Source organism: Pteropus medius, unplaced genomic scaffold (assembly GCF_902729225.1).
Source record: "Pteropus medius unplaced genomic scaffold, Ma_sr-lr_union100, whole genome shotgun sequence".
Taxonomy (NCBI): Eukaryota; Metazoa; Chordata; class Mammalia; order Chiroptera; family Pteropodidae; genus Pteropus; species Pteropus medius.
The window spans coordinates 2421143-2435740 of record NW_024342647.1 but is presented as its reverse complement, the minus strand read 5'-3'; the positions used below and the strand labels follow the sequence as shown (position 1 = coordinate 2435740).

Sequence of the window (14598 nt, the reverse complement as noted above, 5' to 3'; positions counted from 1 at the left end):
TTTCCTTAAAAGGCCAGGTAGTATATAGATTTTCGGTTTTATGGGCCATATTGTCCATGTTTTAATTACTCAACTCTGCCACTGTAGCATGAAAGCGGTCATAGACAATAAGTAAAAATGTGTATGGTTTTGTTCTAATAAAACTTTATTGGCAACACAGGTAGTGGGCTAGATTTGGAAGCTCCCCAAGTACCCTTGTGCTCCAGAAAGATCTCACCTCCCCAAGCCACTCCCTCGGGAACAATTTCAGCCTTTCCATCTAGAAGAGGACCCATAAGCTGTTCCCCTTCTCTAGAGATGACCCTAAAGTGATTTTACTTATTTATTTAGAATGCATACTCCATCTATCCCAGACACAGCTAAAGTGATATTATGAAGGTAAATAAGGTATAAATCAGGACAATTAAAAATGAAATTGGAACAAAGAATAGTTAAAATGAGTGAAGGAAGAGATGCTACCAGCCACCTGGGAAGAGCTAATTGATCTGGATTTAGTTTTGAGGTCCCTGGCAGCTGAAGTAAAGTGAAGTTAATTGGCCCCCAAGGGGCTCAGATCTATGAGTAGGATCTCATTAGCATCATCCCTCTACCAGTGAACAAAGAGAGGCTGAGCTGAGAGATGTGACAGTGGGCCCCACCCCCAGGGTGCAGGGATAGGCTCCCAATCCAAGACTCTCTTTTGCCCCAACTCAGAAAAATCTTCAACACATCCCAACAACAGAAAGAAAGCACAGGTTTTGAGAGACTCAGACTCTATCGGCCTCAGAAGCTGAGGGGCTTAACTGATACTCTCCACATCTCACTTTCTGATGTGTCAGACAACATGCTAACCTTTGCTTACTCCATTGAGTTGCTGGGGGAAGTAACATGACAGACGGCAAATGCTCAACCAATGATGGAGGCAGAGTAAACCTGTGATTCTTGTTAATTCCTCCTACAGAATTATTAAAATCCTCATTGGACATAACTTTTTAAATTGATATCAGCCCTAAAACAATTTGTCTCTGGTGAACAAAGGAAAGACATGGGAAGTGCCATATACAATAGAGAGCTAATAGGCGATGAGACAAAATAATAAAAGAGTAAAAAGGTTAGAATGGGAAAATGTGCCTCTGGAAACAAAACTTCCAGCACTGGGTGTTGTATAGCAGGAGTCCCCAATCCCCGGGCCACGGACCGATACCAGTCCATGGCCTGTTAGGAACTGGGACGCACAGCAGCAGGTGAGTGAGCGAAGCTTCATCTGTATTTGCAGCTGCTCCCCAGCACCAGCATCACCACCTCAGCTCCACCTCAGATCATCAGGCATTAGATTCTCATGAGAGCATTGGTCCTTGATGCCGAAAAGGTTGGGGACCACTGTTGTATAGGATCTGATCCCTCCCTTCCTACTAGATGTTTCCAGATTGCTACAGAATACCAACAGCTCTCTTTCCATTTCCTTCTTCCATATCTGTCTAGACTCACACCTTTTGCTTCACTATCAGAGCCAGCTTGCTCCCCTCAAACCGGACATCTAAATGTGTAAGGGCCCTTAAAAGAAGAAATGCAAGAGCTGCGGTGATGCTACAAGACCCCAGGATCCAGAATCTCACAAAATCAGGGCTGTCTACACTGGCTGGAAGAGACGTGGCTTTAAATGGAGACCTGATTTTTCACAAAGTAACTGTAACTTATAGTGAAAAAAAAAAAAATTCCCTTTTCAACACTCTCTCAGTCCTGATTAAGTCAAGGAGAAAGACTCATTTGGTGCTAGTATGTCTTTAGCTTCTTTCTAACATTTAAAAATATTCTTTTTTAATTTAAAGAGGGCAAGCCTGAAGATTAGATACCTGGGCAGGCAAGAATAGAGCTGAATATATAAATGTGACTATAAACGAGAATACCATGGTCCTGTTCTTGTTTTAATGATATTATTTGTGCAGTTACCATCTATTTAGCAAACCGTGTTTTTAAAAAGAAATTAGTTGTCATGATAGGAAGTCTTCTTTGTCAGTGTATGCATTTGTGTAAGTGGATTCATTTAAGGAAAAAATATTAAGCGGTGTAGATGAAACGAAAGAGAGAGAAGAAATCAAGATGGTACCTGAGAAATTGACATCTCAGAAACATTGATCTAATCCAATTCCTTTGTTTTAGGGACAATTAAACAGAGACAAAGACAAGGATAATGGCCTGCGCGAATAAATCACATAAGAACAAGGACAATGGAGCCACATCGGCCTCTTTTCGAACCCCAAACCTGCCAACTACTGCAGTTACCTTGGGAATATTAATTATCTCATCTCTCTAACCCTCCATTGGTGTATCCACAAAATGGGAATCCTAACTTACATTTGCATGGTGGCCTGGAGCTAGCCCCAGAGTGAAAATGTTCAGCTCCTGGGAGACCTCTAGATGTGAGACTAGTAAGACGCCACCAATGGGTGACAGGTGAAAAAATTAACTCGATGGTATTTGTAATGGCCCGATAATTTCTTTCATTCTTATTCCTAAAACATAACTATTATTATAGTAGTGTTCCAAACTGCCCCTCAGCTTGGGCTGAAAAATCTATGCGCAGCATCAAACGAACAATACACCAGTGAGATTAAGCACACAGAACTGAGATATCCCAAGTTCAAATCCTAGGCTTGCCATTAATTAACTACATGACCTTGGCAAATCGCTTTAATCCTCTTTGCCTCAGTTTACATATCTATAAAACAGAGATTGATATAATACATTGGGCCCTTGCCCGGATCAAATCAATTAATGCATGTAAAGCAGTTAGCAGAGAGCCTGGAACCTGGGAAGTAACACTCACTGCTTCCTATTATTGTTAGGGCACAGTGTCAAGTTGAGCTTCCTCCAGGTCATTCAGCACAATGCTACTTTGGCTGTTGTGCTGTGTCCAAGATGTGACCCACCAGGTGTGACGCGAGAAAGACACACAGCTATATAAAGTGCAGATGCAAACAGATTGCTCTGCACTGCCTCTGGGGAATGAGATATGGAGTCAGTGAAGGGTGAATTTTAGAAGAACATCCGATTAAAAACACATCAGGAAGAGAAAGCTGGCTATCTGGGTCACGTTCTTCAAGTCGTAAACCCTGATCTTAACAACTGCTCCTTTTCCCGCCTGGCACCGTGCAGCCTTTCTCCCCTACTCATCCCCTCGCATTTACCACATGCCCTGAATTACATTGAACTTGATGGATCTGACTTTTTCAAAAACGTTTCCTCCTCCTGCATGGCACCCTGTTTGAAAGGCGCCCCTGCCTCTCAAAGGAGTTTTTAAACCTCGAAGCCCATTTTTCTACATTTAAGACCTGTCTCCTCATTCTTGATCTCTATCTCTGTAGGGTGGCTTCCAATCAGGTCAGTGAATTCTCCTCCCTCCCTGGGTCCCAGAGCAGTAAGTGATCCTTGGCGGATACTGAAATCTGAGGCACCGTTTCTTGCCCAAGGCTGTGTTGTGTGGAGGGACTGAAATGCCCCTCTCCTCCCTAGACTCCCAGGCTGCCCCTAATCCATCTACTCAGAGCTAGTGATTCTTCCTCAATGGGCTGGGATGGTTCAGACCTCCACGTGGTTCCCACAGCCTGAAACGCTCTTCCCACACGTGTCCTCCTGACGTACTCTTACTAGACCGACAGACAGGACCCAGCTGAAGTATCTTTCCTGCCTCTGCCCCATCTCAGGACTCAACTGTGTTGGGTGCTCTTGCCTGCAGAGTCCCTGTGGCAGGTTGCGAAGATGGGACAAATGGAGAGAAGCTAAGAGGAACAGTGCTGGGGTCACAAGACCCCAGCTTGTTTCCTACTCTGCTATTCTTTTGTTTCCTTGAGCAACTTATTTAACATCCCGGAATCTGTTTTCTTATTGGTAAAATTTGAATAATAATGGTATTCTCCCTGGTGGCAGAGAGAATTATTTGAGATAGTACATATAAAATGTTTTAGTACTGTGCTTCATACATAGCAAATGCTTAATAAATTTATTATTATTATTATTATTATTAATTATTATTTGGAATATATACATACATGCATACATACATATTCTTGCATTCTCATATTATACTCTATTTGCTTAATATTAATCTTTCTCCAGAATGGTAAGCTTCTTAAAGGTAAAGGTCATACTGTCTTGGCGACTTTTACCACCAGTGCATAGCGCACAGTAGGTACACCATGTATTTATCAGTGATTAAACCCCTCCAGAGCAAGGATATACTTTATCATTTTGCCACAGCCTTGAAGAGGTTCTCCATGCATGCTCGTTGCACGAATAGGTGAATGTCAGTGGATAGATAGATTTCTAAAATGCTCTAGTTAAAATGCTCACCTGATACCCAGTGCTAAGGTTATGAAGCTATCTGCTGCCTCCCAGTTTCTGGCCACACACACATTCAACCTCAAATGCCACAGCCACCATACAATTGTGCGAATACTTTTATTTTGATAAGAAGGGCACTCAATCAGATTATCCATTCAGTATCCTCTATTCATGCCATATATATACACACATACACACACACACACACACACACACACACACTCTCATATATATATATATATAATATGTAATAATAATATATATATCATTTCAAACTCAGCTCCTGCTGTGGCTTACCAAGATCCTCCAGCACATAAAAAACAGAGCCTCAGACTTCCGGCCCCTACCCCACGTGACCCGTCTCCTCTCATAACCTTAATGTTCCAGCATTTATTTCTTCTCTGCACAAAAATAAACAAAAGGCATTGTTGACAAACTTCTGAAAATCAGCCAGAATCCCTGCAACACTGTGGGGGTGGCTATTATCCAGAAGGCAGCCTAATCTCCGGCAACAAGCAAAATCCAGAGAGCTGGAAGCACCCACAACCTCTGTCTCCCTGAATATTCACACATCTGATTGCACTCACGTCATGGAGTCCTTTCCAGGTTGATCCTGTCTCAAGTATACTTGATAACAATTCCAGACCCTGAACAACACTCTAACAACTCGAGTTCCCTTAATTCCATCTTCAACTTTAATTTTATCTTTTCATCAACTCCCTTATGATAAGAAGGGTCTTCGTCACGGCAGTAAATTCCTGCAAGAATGAAAATTCTCATTAACAGCAACAGTCCCATCAACTGCAAATGTCCCATTAACTGCAATAGTTTCAATATCCCTCACCCTAAGATAAAAGAATAATCTTACTAATTCTTCAAAGAACTTTCCAGAAAGGAAACTGGGTGGCTCTAAATCTTTTCTATAGGCTTCTTCACCTTTTGCCCACCCATCTCACTGCCTTCTTTGTAGTGGTACTCTTGCTCAACCATTAAGGTCCCTTTTTACAAAGCCTTTTTCAACTTCTCCATCTTATGCACATTAATTTTCCCTAAAATCTTACTGACTGTTAGTTCTAAGTTTAGTTTTAAACAAAGAAGTTACGTGACTTCCAAGTTTACTCAACTAATAAGTTTTGGAGCGGGAATATGCACCTAGTCTTCCGATCCAAGTCGACCTGGGCTCCCAACGCCTTCATTTCTGATCACGTGAGCCTGAATGATCACGTGAGCTTAACATCTACTGATGTGATCCATTGTATCAGGCACTGCTCTAAAATCTTTACCTGGATAAACTCATGTAATCCTCCACAACAACTCAATGAGGCTTTTATTATACCCACTTTACAGATAGGGTAAGTGAGGCAATACATTGTGAAATATCCTTCCTGAAGTCATACCGCTGGTTAGTTAGTAGCCTCACACCCAGGGAGTCTGGTACCAGAACCTGAGCCCTGAACCACTAAGCTTACTCAGCTCTGGTCTTGACTGTAAGCTAGCTTCATACCTGACTAAAATTTATTTATACTACTTACTGTGCATGCTGCATTATATCGAGCAGCCCTGAACATAGAAAAGGTACTCAATACATTTTTTATTACCTGGAGATTCACTTACTTTACCTTTAATGATGGCCTACCATGGGCAATACATTACCAGAATATTACAGGAGATGATGAAATACACAAAAATATAACAGTATTCTGGAGTTGAATGTGGAATGAGAAACAGACTTATTCTGCATCTACATCAGCCTTTCAAACTCCATAGTCAATTTATAAGACCAATTTTTTTGGACCAACATAAAGTTATCAACATGTTTTTGTTCTAGGAAAGGGCATTTTCAACTAAACGGAAATTGCAATTACTATTACCAGCACTTTATAAGAGAATGAACGTTTCACCCAGCAACATAAAATAGGAAGGGCATAATCTCAAAATAAAAGATTGCTTGTCAAATTTAGACACAAATTTTAGACCAGCATGTGAGAGCCATCAATCCACAAGTCTTGCCCCAAGGAGACTAGCACAGCAAGGCAGAAAAGGCAGCAACAGAATGAAATAGCACTAAGGGCTGTGGCGACTGGCAATCAGGAATTGAGAAAAAGGCTAAAAATCTCAGAGATGTTTCAAACCACAGAGTCTATAATTCTGTGTCTCTTCTTTCAAAGACTTTAAAAAATGCTATAAAAATATAATTACGGAAGAACAAAAAATAAAAGTTTATGGGTTGTTTCATGGCCTTTTCACTTCGGGGTTCTGTCTCTGGGGGCTTGCCAAGGAAGGCAGCTTCCGTGGCATACTCCAGAAGTGTTAGGTGTCTCCTAAGAACCCACTGGAGTCACCATGAAGGATGTTAATTAACAGAAGACAGAAGGCTTGACTTCCTTCAGGATTCCCATCTCCTTGAGGTACACCAGGAAGCTGCCCTATAGACCCTCCTCTTTGCTCCAAAATGTCTCCCTGAAAAGGCTGGGAATTATGACTGGAATTCCACCATTGGAGTGACTTCTTTTTAGAGTTCTAGGGGGTCTTCTTACTCTAGGAGTAACCACAGTTGCTACTTACTCTCTCCCTCTTTCTTAGCTCCTTTCCAGAGCTCACCAGATATTCCTAAAATGCCGGTCTGGAGTGTGAAGAGATTAAGAGCAGATATCACAGGCAGAGAGACCTGGTTTGCGCTCAAGCTGTAGGGCCCATTACCTATGTTAGCAAATCATGTCAATTCTTTTAACCTCAGTTTCGTTCCCACATCAGTCAAGTCGTACCTCTTCCATAGCATCTTATTTTTTTAGCATCCAGTGAAATGATGAATTGTAGACCATTAACACTGGGACGAATATAGTAAGTGTTCAGTAAAAGGCAGCTGTCATTATTATTGGTCCTTTCGTGTTCTGAGACCAATTTAATGTGTGTGCAGGGAAACAGGGGTGCTCCCACACCAACAACAAGCAATGATTGGATACGAGCTGGGTATCCTAAAATTCAACTCAATTCTGATGCTGTCTACCCAGAGATACAGCATCAGATCGCACAGGTAAAGGGTTTAGTCCTGTAAGACTGTCCCTTCCCCAACACTTCAGATGCCATTCTCAAGCCCAGGTTATCACCTGTGCTTCTAACTGAGGTTCCCACGACTCCCTTCTCGGGTTTGGTTAATTTGCTAGAGCAGCCCAAAAAACTCAAGAAACCTGTTTACTCAGTAGATCATTCGTTTATTATAAAAGGATATAACTCAAGAACAGCCAGATGGAAGAGATGCACAAGGCAAGGTACAGGGAAAAGGCGCAGAGCTTCTATGTTCTCCTGGTGCTTGCAACTCTCCCTGTACCTCCACAAGTTCACCAACACGGAAGCTCTCTGAACCCCGTGCTTTTGGGTTTTTATGAAGGCTTCATTACATAGGCATGATTGATTCACTCATGATTCAACCTCTCCAGCCTCTTTTCCCCTCCCCTGAGGTCAGTGGGGTGGAGCTGAAAGTTCTAATCCTCTAATCACATGGTTGGCTCCACAGGCAACGCTTACTATGCTGCCAAACGCGTGGGCTTTTGGAGGGTATGAACTTTGCCTATTCATGCCAGTATCGCCCACACCTGGTGCATAGCGTTCATCCAGCAAATGTCCCAATAAACAAATAAATGAAAAAATGAACAAACAAAACGAACTGACAAAAAATAGCATGACCCGATATGTATAGCATGAGTGCAGCATTTCACAATATATAGGATATTCTCCATATCCTGGAGCTTTCCCAGGTAATTGAGGATCGGAGAGTAGTTTGAGTGATTTGCTGGGTTAAAATATGGCAAAGTAAGGACTTGAACTCAAGACTTCCAATGCCGAGTCCGACGCTGCTGCCACAACAAGCAGAGTCCACATTAAAAACTAATGATAGTTTATTAGAACAACCTCAATGGAGGATCTAGAATAGGGGGCAGACAAAAATGTGAACAGAATTAATGGTTCCCTTGTAAAGAAGAGTGAAAAAACCTAAATGTGGGGTGTCCATTTAGGGGAACACAGTGGCACTGGCTGGGCGCATAGGAGAGCCTTTAGTTTGGGGAAATAACAATCAAAAAGATACTAAAAACAGATTTTGCCAATTTCCTGATTTCACTGATGGGCAATTCCATTTCCTGTACTGCATTCTTTGCTACGACTGAAGTTTTAGCCCTTGGAGAGAAGCCGAGAGATTTTTGCAAATGTTTTCTCTTCAACAGATGGAGCAGAAACCGAGAAGCGTTACAAGGAAGATGGATCGGTGTGTCACATTTGCAACAATAAAAATACAACAACGGTTAAAAGCAGTTGCAGTTAAATAGAATTGGGAACCCAGGGTTGGCCTAAATCTTTTTTTAATTAAAAGTGAAGGAGAATTTCAAAGTTCTATTTCAGCCCCTTGGAGCGTCAGTGCAGTGAATTTGGAATGTTTATGTGGCTTGGCCGGGTGTCAGACTGCTTGAGATTTATGTGGGTTCAGATCGTAGCCTGAGGGAAAAAACCCAGCATAGGAAATTGTGAGGGGAAGGGCAGAGGAGGAGAAGAAAGCACATGGGCAGGAAAACCTGGGTTCAAAACCTCTGTCTTGTGGATGCTACAGTTCACACAATCCACAGCCTCCTCGTCCCCAAGACCTACCACACAGATTTACTTTGCTGGATGATTATGGTTTCAGCCGGTGTGTACATATTTACTTTATACATATTCATTTATTTGCACATCCACACGTACTAAGAAATGCTTATAAAAAAGGAATGCATGCATACTCACATGTCCTTGAGTGTGAGTACACACACATTTGCATACACATCAGTACATTCAAACATAAACAAAAAAGTCTTTAATATAGAGACTCCATTTCAAATGTTAGCCCTGATCGCTTCAATTCTAAGAGACTTAGTTGACTCATCTTCAAAATAGAAACTGTAATATCTCCAATAACTACTTCATAGTTGTCAAATGAAATACATTAGCATCCATGAAAGTACTTACTTCATTGTCAGAAACATAGTAGATGCTCAACAAAGAATGTCAAGAGCCACATAATCATTTACATCTCTTACCAACTCAGAAGCTCATTCATTTCCTCATAAGTTTATCCACATATGAATGCACATAGGACTCTATGGATACATTCAAATGCAATTGCATATTCACATGAAAAACATCCAAACTCCCATTTTATGCGAACAGCGCATGTGCGCTTGCACACACATGCACACACATGTATACTCACGCAGCTTCCACAGTTTAAAGCAAAGAGCTCAACACACTCTACATACTTTTCTAAGCCAGGTTCTTTCTGTACTTGTCAAAATATGCAGTTGGATCTGAGGTCCTGTGAGAGAATATGGAAGAAACAACTGCTATACACAAAATGGATGCCAGGTTACAATTTGGGGGGAAAAAAAAAAAAAGTCGACAAAACAAGCCAACAACACTTCAGAGGAAACATTAACAAGGACACAATAGTTCATCATGTGAATACAAGAAGAAGCTTTGAGGGAAAAGACGGTAAGACTGAATGCCTGAAAAGCCCAGCTATGCAAAATACTTTTCTAGAAACCTTACAGAAGTCATATCACATCTAACCTCCTGGACCTTTGGCCAAAGAAAGACCAATATTTAGGGGACTATTTTCTAAAATGACAGTACGGCTACGTTGGACCAACATCAAGAATTATAGCAGTGACAGTCAGAGGGCAAAGTCATGAATTCCTATTTTGTTTTAAGCATTCTATGTACGAAAAGTAAGTGCTTTCGATATCGGTAAAGTCAACAATCGCTCCACCAAGAACTTATAATATGCAGAAACTCCACCTGTCTTCACTATCAGTCCTTTGGTAAATCTATTCATCATTAGTGCTAGGAAGCATTATATTTCCTTTATGACTACCTTCTTCCTGTATAAAGATTCTCAAGAATGTTTGCATTTTTAATGCTATATTGGTATTTTCCACGAACTGGGAAGGAGGGTGGACCAGATAATCAATAAAATGCCGTTTTCTTCAAAAAGCCTCTAATTTCATGATCCTATCATTTTTAAGATTTGGTGGCATGAAAAGTTTATTTTCCTATTCTATCAATATTAGATTCTATGAGTCTATGAGATTCAGACTCTGAGTTTTTATTATTCTAAGATTCTCTAATTCCAAGTTGGGATAGATCCTAAAATTCCACAACTAGAATTCTAAGATGCCAATATTACAAGAATTCAACACTTGGAGCTTACGATTCCAAGCCACCAACACTTGGGTGCAAATGTGGTTATCAGACTCTTCCTGTGAGACACGGGGAACCTAAATCAGGGTCAAAGCATCTGCACGTGAACAGGGAAGGCAGGGCGATTGTGAAAAGAGAGCAGAATGCCCACCGAGAGCTCCCAAACACATCTCAAGGCTTCCCAAACACCTCCTTTACTCCACTCTTCCTCTTGAACTCCATTCTATGGCCTAGAGACTGAGATATTTATCACAGGAATACAGGCGACACAGAGGCCAGGCTCGCTGTTGCTTGCCAGTCTATCCCCTACCATCTCGCACAAGGCCTGAACCTAGAAGGCTCTCGATGAATATTATGTGATTGAACGAGTCCATTAGATTCACTCTTCCTTTTCTTCCATTGCCTTTTTAATCTTTCTCTACCTCTTTCCTCCTTCTCCTCTTTTATACTTGGATTTCTCCATCATCTTTTAATAGTACCTCTGAATGCCCACGTACATTAATTACACAATCCTCATAAGAATCCAGTGGTGTCTGGATTATTATCCCCATTTTACAGATGAGAAGCCTGAGGCTAAGAAATGAAACAACTTACCAAAGATCATACAATTGAAGTGAGAGAATAAAGTTCAAACCTAAATTTCCTGACCCCAAAGTCAGTGCTTCTTCCTTTATCCCGCAGATGCTTTATCATATTCTTAATAATACAAATAACGACTTCATAAGAGATTAAGAAAACCACTCCTTCCCATTCCTAAATTTAAGTCTGATTTTTTTTTTTTCCTCAATCAATACCAATTCTCATTTCAGGATTTCTAATAATGGAAAGCCTGCCACACCCAACTGTTCATTTCATTTTCTAGTTTTCCTTCCACTTCTTGAGAGTGCTGTACATGGCATATGTTGATTTTTCAATTAAAGCAAATTAAATTTAATTTTGTTTTGAGAATTTTTTTTTTTTAGAGTGTCACAGCCCATGGTGAGATAATTGAGACCCTGCTGTTTTGGGAAGCACTATTTAGAGAGAACAAGCCTAGATCTGGCATAACCTTAAAGAAGTCATCCTCAACCCCTCCCTCTCTCTTCCCACCATCACAATGTCCTTCCAATCCATTCACTCCCTAGCCACCGCCGCAGCCTAGAAGGACCTCATCTACGTACCATCTGAACCATTACTATATCCTGCTAAAGGGCCACCAGACTCTCCTCTCCCTCTCGCCTCCTTCTTGTCTTACTTAACCCCAGATCTGATCAAGTCGAGCCTTTTCAAAAGAGCTACCAACAATTTTCTAAAACACAGATTACTTAAAACGAGTTCCAAGGCCTCGTATGTTCCATCCCTAGACTATTTCTCTAGCTTCGCCCCAATGCATCCTCTCCAGTCAGAAGGAACTGTTTCCTCTCCCACTCTCTACTTGAAACGTCCTTCCTCCATTTATCCAACTGGCTACTCAACCTTCGTAGCTCACACAGGCAGACCTTTCTGCTCTCTAACATACTGTGTTTCTCTGGATTCAGCACCAGCTACTCTGTATTATCTCAGGTTGCACATCTGTCGCCTTATCAGACTGGCAGAGAGTCAGATCAAAAAAAAGGTCCTCTTAATTAGAGATTAAGAATCTGCAGCATAGCAACTTGTTAAAAAAAAAAAGGATGAGAAGAAAGCAGGAATAAACTAAAAGAGGGATAGAGGAGAGAAGGGAGAGAAAAATAATCAGAAAAGTAGGATGGTAAAAGCTGAAGAAAGGGAAGGAAGAAGGAGAAATGTACATTAAATTGGGGAAACCTCCCACTTTACTATTCTTCGATAAGAATTTTCTTAATATGACCATCATCTCTGAAATAATATGGACCATCAGAGTTGCTTATATTAAGGTTTTCCATGTACGTGATATTCTTATTTTCCTATGGAAGATAGATTTGTCTAGTGTGGAGTTTCCCAAAGCAAGCTACACAGGATTTTAATAAGAATTAAATTAAAAATATAGAAAGTTGAAATTTTTGTGGTCAAATAATTTTGAGAAAGCTTGAATTAGACTTTAAAATTTCCTCCTATTACAGGACTTGTCAGAGCCTTGAATGTGTTAATATATAATATGATTTTCAAGAAGAGGGTAGATGATGAAGCAGCTCCCAAATTCATTTGACCACACAACAGTTTTCTCAGAGTTTTAAAAGAACTAGTGTACCATGGGAAATGATATGAAAATGTTCTGCCAATAGAATAATTGCTGTCTGGGAGTCAGGAGTTTGGGGTTCTAGGTTTAGTCACCCTACTAATGAAGTTATGGCCTGGCCATGACTCTCCCTGTCAGAGTCCTGAAAAAAAAGAGAGCGGGTCAGATATGATGGCTCCTAAGGCCCTTCTAGCTCAGCTCTCACATTCTGTCATCCTGTGATGAAAAACAGACATAAGCACGGCTTTGCGCCTATCACTTCCTCTACCTGGAATGCCCCCTTTTCCACTTGCGCAAGTATAGATCCTTCCTTCCAATGCTACTGTTTGCCCCAAGCCATTCCTGGGCAACCTGAATTGGTATGCTATCACTTCTGAGGTTCCCTATGGAAACATTTCACTTCTATAACAGACTGATGTGGATACAGCTCATACTTTCTTGAACTCCTTTAATCTGTTGATGGCAATTATGTGTCGTGCACTGTGGTCACAAAGGTGGTTAAGACACAGTCTTCCTATGCCTTCTCTTCCCACTAAGCCCTTGGAGGATGTGTCATAGCTATATATGGTCTCCCGAAAAGCTCAGTACGGTGGCAAAACCTAGGGCAAAATCCGTCATTTGTGAGTCCATTTAAAGTCTTGGAACTCCTTATTCGAATCTGATACAAGAGAGTAATAATAAAGCAAAGCAGATACAGTGAAGCTAATCTGATGCAGACGATGACCTGGGATGGACTCCGATCTTGTCTCACCACCTTGACTCCTCCTTACCCACCGGCCCCCACCAGGTGGGGCCTCCGAGGGAGTCTTAAATCCTCCAATGAATGTCAAGCCCTTATTTTACAAGTGAGGAAACTGACGTCCAGAGAAGGGATGTCATTTATCCAAATTAAAAATAAAGATACAGTCAGAGATAAAGTTTTTCGACTCCAAGGTAGAAGCCACTAAATCCACGCTTTCTGAATCGTGATGCACAAAGCATTTTCCGATGCATGAAATGAGTCCAGGTGATATGAAGGTGAGACAGCTTTTCTTTTAAGGGTGTGACAGCGATCTCAACATATATTAGAAAGTCTAACTCACTTATAAAATCTTTAGTTCTTGTGAGTGTTATTGCTCAGGCCAAGGTAATTAATAATAATAATAATAAATAATAATAATAATAATAAACTGGTTCATTTAAATTAGGGCAAGTGACTTAGAAATTTAGCAAACCGTGCATTAAAGCATATGCCTCTGTTTCCTACCAAGAATTGGTCAGTGATCCATAACATCCTACTATTGAAATGTTAATTACCCAAGTAACTCACATTCGTTAGAGAAATATTAGGAAATACAGGTAGGTCTTAAAGGGAGAATGAAATTCACTCTTAACCTATCACCCAAAGATAACCACTTAAATATTAACATGCATCTTATAAAATAGTCTTGCTAAACATATACGTTTTAACTTAATAGTTCGACCAGAAATATGTCCCTGTCAATAAATGTCATGAGTGTCATATACTGAGCAGTTATTACATATGAGGCATGTCGCTAAGTGCTTTATATATATGTGATACTCATGGTCACAACGAAACTGTCAGAAAGGTAGTGCTGTTAGCCCCATTTTTCAGATCACGTTCCCTATCTTTATCCCACTTTCTAACTTATAAATATGCTCCTCTACTATCATTCTTCACGACTTAGATATTCCATTGTATGTTTTGTTCTGTTGCTTCTTTTTTCTTTTTTCCCCAAACACTCTGATAAAGTTCTTTCCTCACACACCTGTATGCATATAATTAATTTACTTCTAGAATGAGGGATTTCTTAAAGTGGAAGGATTTGCACCTTTTTAAAAATATCTATAGATAAATGGAGATAATGATTGTGACCGAT

The 14598-nt window shown here is 40.6% G+C and overlaps 1 protein-coding gene across 1 annotated transcript in view; it reads right to left on the bottom strand.

The window, feature by feature from the left end:
- BRINP1 (BMP/retinoic acid inducible neural specific 1) overlaps window positions 1–14598 on the bottom strand; it is a 168929-nt gene that overhangs the window by 142730 nt on the left and 11601 nt on the right. The gene's annotated exons all lie outside the window — the stretch shown is intronic.